Raw genomic sequence first — 9,263 nt, forward strand, 5'->3', positions numbered from 1 at the left:
GAGAGAGATGAACTAACCTGCCACACCGCTAAGTCCTGGCCTGGACCAGGGTTCACTCTCAAGGGAAGTTGACTCCAGAGTTTGTGCCCTTAAGCGCTATTCGAAAGAGGCAGGTGGGTCAGATGAATTTCTTGCATCATCACTAAGGCTGACCAGAACTTTATATGAGACAAGCTCTCGGAGTGGATCAGTTCCTGGGCAAGTAGTTGGTTCAGACACAGCTGCTGCAGGCTATGGGATGATGACTATTTAGTGGAACTTGACCTGGTAGCAGTGGGATGAAGAAAACAGAAGTGAGTGATAGAGAGTCCAACCAAACAGCATCAGGTCGGCCATAATGACATGAGGAGTGGCAGGAGGGCAAGCCCTGTGGCTGAGAGTCAAGACAGGCAAATCAAAAGGGGGGGGGCAGGGAAACGGATGATCCATGAATTCAGGTTCAAGAGCAAGACTCTGTGCGTTAAGGAAGGGGTGGTGATGTATCCCCAGCCTCCCCACCTCCCCACCCCCAGAGAATGCAGCCTCTCCTTTCTTCAGGGACGGGGGAAACTACGCAGAGAATCAAGCCAGGAGTTCAAGAGACTAGACCAGGGGCCCAGGTACTGGGTTACAAGCATAAAGTGGGATAGCCGGGGGGCTGACGGGCTGCTAGTGCACTTGATCACATGTCATGCTTGAAATTCTGCAAGGGCTGCTAGACGCTCTTAGGATAAGGTCCAGAATCCTCCTATGGGTTGCAAGACCCTTCATCCCATGACTATATAATACTTTTACCTTCTGCTACTCCTTCGCACCCCCATCCCCAATTCATTCCTCTCTCCTCTCTCTTCTTTCCCTCCCTCTCCCCTTTTCTCTCTCTCATCTCCAGCTGAACTGGACCATTGCATGTACTGCCACTCCACATGGAACAAATTTCCCTTCCTTTTTGTTCAACTCTTACTTATCATTCAAGACTCTCATTAAACATCAGATCTTCTGGTGCTTTCCACGACTTTCTCCCCCTTCCCTGTCCGATCTAGGCTAGGGGTTCATGTTGTAGACTCCCACGGCATCTTATACTTCCCACTCCTTAACACGTATCACACTTCAAAATGAATGTCTATCTTTCACTCTGAACTGCAAACTTAAATAAATATTTGTTGAATGAATGAATATAGAGTTGAACTCTGACACCTTCAATCTCTACTGACTAAGAACAATATTCTCTCCAGATCTGACTTCGAGACTGAACTTGTAGGTGGTAACCAAGTAGCTGCAGCTGTAGGGAGAGGCGGCCCACATGAGCCAGGAACCTCGCATGTCCTGCTGGCCACAGTTGCCACATCAACATGCAGTGAAGCTGACTCACCAAGTCCTTGGCTTGTTAAATCTTTCTTAGCACATTGTTTCTACAGTATTTGAAAGAAATTTTTAAAAATATTCGCTCTGTATTTTTTCCACTAATTTAGACTCTTTTCCCCTTTGCCAGCCTTCTGTTCAACCGAACCTCCCAGAAAACTCTCCTCCCGGGTGCTTCCAATTTGCACGTGTCCCTTGTGCTATAGGCGGGATTTTAAGCAAAAGTTTGGTCCTGGGCTTCCCTGGTGGTGCAGTGGTTGAGAGTCCGCCTGCCGATGCAGGGGACGCGGGTTCGTGCCCCGGTCTGGGAAGATCCCACATGCCGCTGAGTGGCTGGGCCCGTGAGCCATGGCCGCTGGGCCTGTGCGTCCGGAGCTTGTGCTCCGCGGGAGAGGCCACAACAGTGAGAGGCCCGCGTACCGCAAAAAAAAAAAAGAAAGTTTGGTCCTTTTCAGGACGGCAGTATCAGCCCTTAATGTACCAGCACAGAGCTCTCTCTGCTGTTCCTGGCTGGGTTGCTAAGCAACATCCCTGCTTGCTTGGAAATGGGGTGAGGCTGTACCGAGCTTTGTCAGAGAGAACTCTGGGAACAGTCACCACTATTCTTCATTACTTCTCTTACAAACTCAGTCTTTCATTCTCTTTTTCCCCGATTCCATTTTTATCATTGAAAAATGATGTCTTCTTCCATTCTGCCCTCCCCGTGTGAACTGTTGGAAGCTAGGAATTTGTCTACCTCTTCCGCTTAGTTTCTGTGCTATAGCTGATAGCCAGGGAGCCACATACTCAACAGGGGAAGCCAAAGGGCATAATGGGGTCATGACTTCAAGCTCCAGTCTTGATGCATGCCTTGCCCAAAGGAATTATGAAAGCTAACTTTTATTGAGTGCTTCCCATGTACCAAGGGAGTTCTAGGCAGGCCCTTACCTGCACTAAAGGGTGTAAATCTGTAAAGGGTGTAATGGGTGTAATGTAAAGGGTGGAAATCTGGCAAGAGAAACATCCTCATGGCAACTGGATCAACTGGGAGTTTTATTCTCCCCAAGCGACAGATGAAGAAACTCCACAGAGGTTAAGTAACTTTCCAAGGTCACAGAGTTTATAAGAATTGAACCTCTTCAGGCCCCAGATCCCATGCTGCTAACCACTCCATCTCACTGTTTAATTTTGTGCTAAAAAAGTAAATGGTGAAACTGAACTTAAGTTACCAACCTTTTTGGTGCCTAAATTCCTCACCTGCATGATGTCAATAATAACTCTCTCCTAGGCATTTATGAGGATTGGATTAGATACGTGCTAAGTACCCAGGGCATCATAGAGGAGCAGTAAACATTACATGCCTTCTTTCCCTCTTCTGTAAATGTATGCTGAATCCCATTTCCTAAGACCTGATTGACCTTACAAGGTTAGAAGGTGAAATAGGCATTTATATTCCCCTTTCCATAGACATTGCTTGAAAAAGCACATGTAGAAGTAATTTTTTGGTAAACATCTAAAATTCTTTTTTTTTTTTTTTGCGGTACGCGGGCCTCTCACTGTTGCAGCCTCTCCCTTTGCGGAGCACAGGCTCCGGACGCGCAGGCTCAGCGGCCATGGCTCACGGGCCCAGCCGCTCCGCGGCACGTGGGATCTTCCCGGACCGGGGCACGAACCCGTGTCCCCTGCATTGGCAGGCGGACTCTCAACCACTGCGCCACCAGGGAAGCCCAACATCTAAAATTCTTTAATCACAATATAGTTTATTCATTCTGCCTTTCTGTCTTTGTGTCACTGTAAGAGAAAGAAAAATTGGTTTGCATGTTATGGTCAAGAACGACAATTCTGGGACTTCTAGGATAGGCGAGATACAAATAGCTTGAGAAAGTGGGGTGACAGCAGGAAGCTGAACGAGGAACAAGGAAGATATCTTTACACAACCGCACCCATTGTCTACAGAAGTCATTCTCTATCCTCCCCAATTATCCCAAAGATCCCATCCAGCTCTGTGGGGGGATGGGCCAGGGATAGATTTCAGGAGCCTTGGATCAGGCTGGTTCCAGCCCATGTTGAAATGTAGGAATAGGCCCAGCTGGAGATCAAAGCCATCCTCTTTGTATGCTAGGCATGGAGAACAGACTATGGTGTTCATCTCCCGCTCACCACCTGCATATTTCACTCCCTCAGCACTGCTTTCCCAGAGAAGAGCAATGCACAAATCAATAGCACTTTGCCCAAAGAGATGGTGGACCTACCTGGAGCCAGCAGGCTTCCCTGAGGTGTCTGAGCAGGAATATGAAATGTATCTGGGCTCTGTGCCAGATCCTGCTCCTCCGGATGGAAAATCTGTCCTAGACAGCCCATTTCTCCTGGGTCTCTGCTGAAGCTCTGACTCCAGGAGTCAGTACACTTAAAGCTATCTGGGTACCCTTGACTCTGGCTCACAGAGGAATTGAATGGTTCTGTAATAAAACAGTGGTGCCAGATGCCTCTTAAGGTCTGGATTATGCTTATAAATAACTTTGTTAGGCCACTTATTTTCACTAATTGGGGAAATCGTGCAGCATACTTAAGAGACCTATTTTTGGAGACTGGCAAATCATAATTCCATCACTAGCTGTGTGACCACAGACAAGTTATTTCATCTTTCTAAGACTCAGTTTCTTCATGTGTAAGCTGAACTGATAATTCGACCCCCTCTCATTGGGTTGCAGTGAAGTTAAATGAGTAACTCACATCAAATTGTTACTGTAGTGTTTGGCTTGTAAAATGAGCCCAATTGATGTTAGCTAGTATTATGAAGAATATTATTTTGCATATCTATCTATCTCAAGTATATTTTTATTTGTGTCACCTATTTAACAGATAGGCTTCCTATAGGAAGCCACAGTTTTAGGCTCTCAAACATATGTAATTCTCATAACCAACCATGTTAGAGAGAACCTGTTAAGAACCTCATTTTCACAGAAGAAGAAATTGAAGCACAGAGAGGTTTAAACATCTCAGTCAAGCAGCACAGGTAGTTAAGTGGATGAGCTCTACTTTCTCTTGTCTCCAGGCTGTACTCTTAGCTACAGCCCTATGCTGCTAGTTATTTTCTCATGTCAGGAATAATGTTGACTATAATGGTTAAATCACTCACCTGGAAGTTGGGGGATCTGAGTTTTAATCTGAGTTCTAATCCGAGGTGTCTAATAATTCAGGAAAACCCAGCTCCTGGGTCCAGGCTTTAAGCACAGCATCCTTTTGCACACTAACAAAATGCTAGGTGATGTTATTATTAATTTATAATTATACATTATGCAATTAACACCATATAATTAACGATCCCTTGGCAGGGTTTGTAATCACCCTCTAATTTGTAAGAATGTTACAGTTTCCTCACTGATGCAAGCCTGTGGCAGAGTCACACCAATCTTGGGTCCCTGGTTAAGGTTTGCAGGGGTCACTTGACAGGGAGAGCACAGCCATCCCTGGTGACATCAATAGGAAAATTTATACCAGTAGCTTGGGAATCCCTTCTTTCCCTTATCAATCAGCTCGGAAGCTTTTACTTAAAACTTTTGTCAAAGCCATTTTCTTCTTGGCATAAATGGCTCCATGTAGAAGTTTTATGGAGACTGTGAAATCTTGACTGTGGACAGGCTCCTTGTTCATTCTTAGGATTCTTAGGGAAATATTGGCCCTGGGGTGGAGCCAGTGCAGTTCTGGCTGTGGACACTTACCAAGCAAGGAAGTTTGCGAGTGGAGGTCAGATACTCAAATGAAAGTCAACTTGTGACTCATGAAGCTCATTTGTTTATTCCAAGCTATTTAATGGAGGTTTTCACTTAAACTGATTTCACACTGTTATAGAGTAAATATCTGTGTCCTAATATTGATACATTGAAATCCTAAACCCTCAAGGTGCTGGTATTAGGAGGTAGGGAGGTGATTAGGTCATGAGGGTGAAACCCTCATTAGTGGGATTTGTGCCTTTATAAAAGAGACCCCCGGAGAGCTCTCTTGCCCCACTGCCATGTGAGGACACAGTGGGGACACAGCCCTTTATGACCAGGAAGTGGATCCTCACCAGACAGTAAATCTGTGGGTGCATTGATCTTGGAATCCCCAGCCTCCAGAAATGTAAGAAATAAATGTTTGCTATCTGAGCCACTCCATCTATGGTATTGTTGGAATAGACTGAATTGAGTAGGACAAAGCCTCTCTCTTTCAAATACTATTGTACCAGGCTCAGTGAACCAGACTCTCTCTCCACTGATGATGCAGTACTTACCAATGCATGCCCACTCATCCTGTAACCAAGCTCATTACTTTCTGGTTTAGAGACCTCTTCCTTTTAGTTAGTGCTTATACAGAATGTATCTACTTCATACCTTTGGGATTTTGTATAGTTTGGGTTTTATTAACGTGATCATAACTGTCATTTCCATTAAGGTGTTTACCTGTATGTTACTGTATTTTTTTTTTTTTTTGCGGTATGCGGGCTTCTCACTGTTGCGGCCTCTCCCGTTGCGGAGCACAGGCTCCGGACGCGCAGGCCCAGTGGCCATGGCTCACGGGCCCAGTCGCTCCGCGGCATGTGGGATCTTCCCGGACCGGGGCACGAACCCGCGTCCCCTACATCGGCAGGCGGACTCTCAACCACTGCGCCACCAGGGAAGCCCTACCTGTATGTTAAAAACTGGCTTCCCTAAGGGCAGGATTCAGCTATCTGAACTACATTACCTTGATATGAGATTCTAGGCCAAAATATGCTTGAGATAGGGTAAAGGGAACTGAACCCACGCTCAGTGTTCAAGACTTTTAGGACAACTTTGGGTGCAACTCCTCATCTTTGAAAGCTGAAGTGTTAAATTTCGTAAAATAAAGGGTCTAGGCGAGATCAGAGGCACTTACTGAAGGTTTGTAGTATTCTAGAATGTTCAAGAAAGATCATTAAGGGATCTGTGAAATATTATTCAAAAGTGTATGTGAAGTCTCCATAAAACAGTCTCCATAAAACTTCTACATGGAGCCATTTATGCCAAGAAGAAAATGGCTTTGACAAAAGTTTTAAATAAAAGCTTCTGACCACATTTTTATTGGGAAAGAGTCCAGAGCCTTCACATTTCTCAAAAAGATCCGCAATTCCCCCAAAAGTAACTATGACTTTTGAGTTGATTTCCTCCCCATTGGTTCAAAACTGTCCCATCCCATTCCCTGCATCTGTCTTGATCTGTGAGTTATTGAGAGGAAAGGGGGTTCCAAGCCAGTTAGAGAATGTACCCTATGCCTTGATGCCGAATGCATTAGATCCAATACTGAAAAGTGAGGGATGACCTTCCACTTGTAACTTCAGGCCCTGATAATGATTTGGAAAGACAGGGATATTGAGAAAGGAGAGTTCATTCAGGTAACCTCTTCCATCTGTAGGTTCTCAGGTTGGCAGAGCTGGAGCCACTGGTATTACTCTGTTCTTAGCAAGAGAGTACTCTCTGCTCAGCCTGAGCTCATTATAACCAACCAAAGATTTGCATTGATCTTCAGTTGGAAAAATGCCTATATAGAAGATTTTGGTGACATAGAAAAGAAAGATAGAGGAGAGAGAGAGAATATTTGCATATGAGTTTCTGTACATTATTAGCTTATTAGTTTAAATGTCATGGAACTGATTCTTGTCTTGGTTAGGAGGTTGGACTGGACAGTCTTTTACTTGGAGGTAGTGAAAAGAGAACTGTAATCATGATCAGTGTTCAAAACTTGTAGAATAACTTCGAGTATAACTCTTCATCTCTGAAAGTTGAAGTTTTACAGATTCTTAATGAGCCCTTTAGCCTAAAGAGTCTATGGTTCTATGTGTCCACTCTTCTCTCCACTTTCCCTGCTGAATTGACCATCTGTAATCCTAATAATGTGTTTTGCCTTAAAGTCCACTTTGCTATTAACAGTACATCAGCTTCCTTTTAGCTAATATTTGTCTAGGATACCTTTATGCATCTTTTTATTTTCAAACTTTTTTCCCATTATTATTATTTTTTTTGCGGTACGCGGTCATCTCACTGTTGTGGCCTCTCCCGTTGTGGAGCACAGGCTCCGGACGTGCAGGCTCAGCAGCCATGGCTCACGGGCCCAGCCGCTCCACGGCATGTGGGATCTTCCCGGACCGGGGCACGAACCCGCATCCCCTGCATCGGCAGGCGGACTCTCAACCACTGCGCCACCAGGGAAGCCCTTTTCCCATGACTTTTAAAAGTTATAACTTGTAGTCTGACCACCTCTGTCTCTTTACTGGCAAGTTTTGTCCAAGTACATTTATTGTGATTACTTGTGTGGCAAGTTTTGTTATTATGTCCATGTATTCAGCTATTTTAATGATTCTTTTGTTTCTCCTTTTCTGCCTTCTTTTTAATTAAAAAACTTTCCCCCTATTAATTTCAAAGTTACACAGTCTCCATCTATTATTTTAGGGGTTAATTGCTTCTCATGCTTTGACTCTCTGATAGCTTCCCCCAATCATTTATCACCATCTAGTGGATACATATTATTCTTCTCACTTTCTTTCCACAAACAGAGAATAGGAGAAAATGTTTTTCATTGAGATAAGTTTATCAACATAGACAACCCAATAAGATGCTCTACATTTAAAATATATCCTTGGAATCGGATAATCCCAAAGACTCTTTCCTTCTTCTTTTGTGTCAATTTGTTTTACTTCCTCATCTTTCTTCCGCTTTGTGACATGTAGTGCCTGTGCAGCTATGATTTTAATCAATGAAGGGAGACTTTGCTGTTAGTGTGAAGTCTTCTTGTCCTCCTCTTTGAAGGGGGCAGATATGCCAGGGTCCAGAATTTTCCAGTGATTTTATTTGATAGCTAATTAATGGCCTTCTGTGGTTTCCATGGCAATGCCATGCTTTGCTGCCAGGCTTATCCAAATGGGTGCTCTGTTCACTCTTTTACCTTAGCATCAGCCTGTTAGTCGGACACCATAGGTCCTTGGTTGCTGCAGCAAAGTGGTAAAACACTAACTGAATTAAAATCTCACTTGAGGGCTTCAGGCTTCTCTTCCTCCCAGCTGGAGGGGAACCTTGTTAGCTCAAAGAGCGGGACCCAAGCAAGAGATACTTGGAAATCCACATAACTTTGTGTCCTTTTATAGAAAAGTATTTTCACTTCACCTTTGAACAGATATTTCGATGTTTGAATCTCTGAATCTCTGTGTCCTTGAAAATTCATATATTTCCCTGATCTTTCCAATCATTTGATGTTGCTGTATTCTCTTTGTAATATAAAGTGATGTAATTCCTATTGTTAGGGTAATGGGAAGAAACCTTTCTTACACACACACACACGCACACGCACACACACACAGTTGGTGAGTCTGGGGAAGAACGGGTTGAATGCTATAATTGAATTCAGGCGAGGATTAGGTAGCACAGTGCCTATGAAGATTGCCCTGTTACCTGTAAAGGGCTGTGTAAATATAAGGGGTTATTACGTTATGAGTATTTGGAACTTCTTGGAAGGCAGAGATGAAAGAGAAAGGAAGAGAGACAATTGAATTCATTCTTTAGGTTATAAGGATTATGGATGGTTATTTCAACTTCTCATTAGAGTCGAAATCCTCACTTTCCTTGGAAGGATTATCATTTAAAAGGATACCCTTTGACACTATTATTTTTACTATTTTAACTGACCCTCAAGTACCCATACATATTTATTCCTTTGTGCTTTTGCATTCTCTGTTCCTTTGGCCCTTCTGCTCCTTGTTATTTGCCCAAGTCCTATTCATTTTCAACACTCAGGATGAACATGTCCATATAAAGCCTGTAGCAACTGCATGAACAGAATTCATAACTTCTTCACGTCTCCTCCCTCCCTGTGTGTGACCCCACAATAGCACTCATCATAGTGCACTGTAATTACTGTTTACTTTTTAATTGGTTCATATGTCTCTTTCATTAATG

General features: G+C 43.8%; 1 long non-coding RNA gene across 4 annotated transcripts in view; it reads left to right on the forward strand.

Moving 5' to 3' along the window:
- The window catches only part of LOC111177276 (uncharacterized), a 178,200-nt gene that overhangs the window by 161,337 nt on the left and 7,600 nt on the right, over positions 1 to 9,263 (forward strand). The window lies entirely within an intron of this gene.

The sequence above is a fragment of the Delphinapterus leucas genome, chromosome 6, assembly GCF_059928025.1.
Source record: "Delphinapterus leucas isolate spDelLeu-1000000601 "Yukka" chromosome 6, BTC_Dleu_Yukka2, whole genome shotgun sequence".
In the NCBI taxonomy this organism is placed as follows: Eukaryota; Metazoa; Chordata; class Mammalia; order Artiodactyla; family Monodontidae; genus Delphinapterus; species Delphinapterus leucas.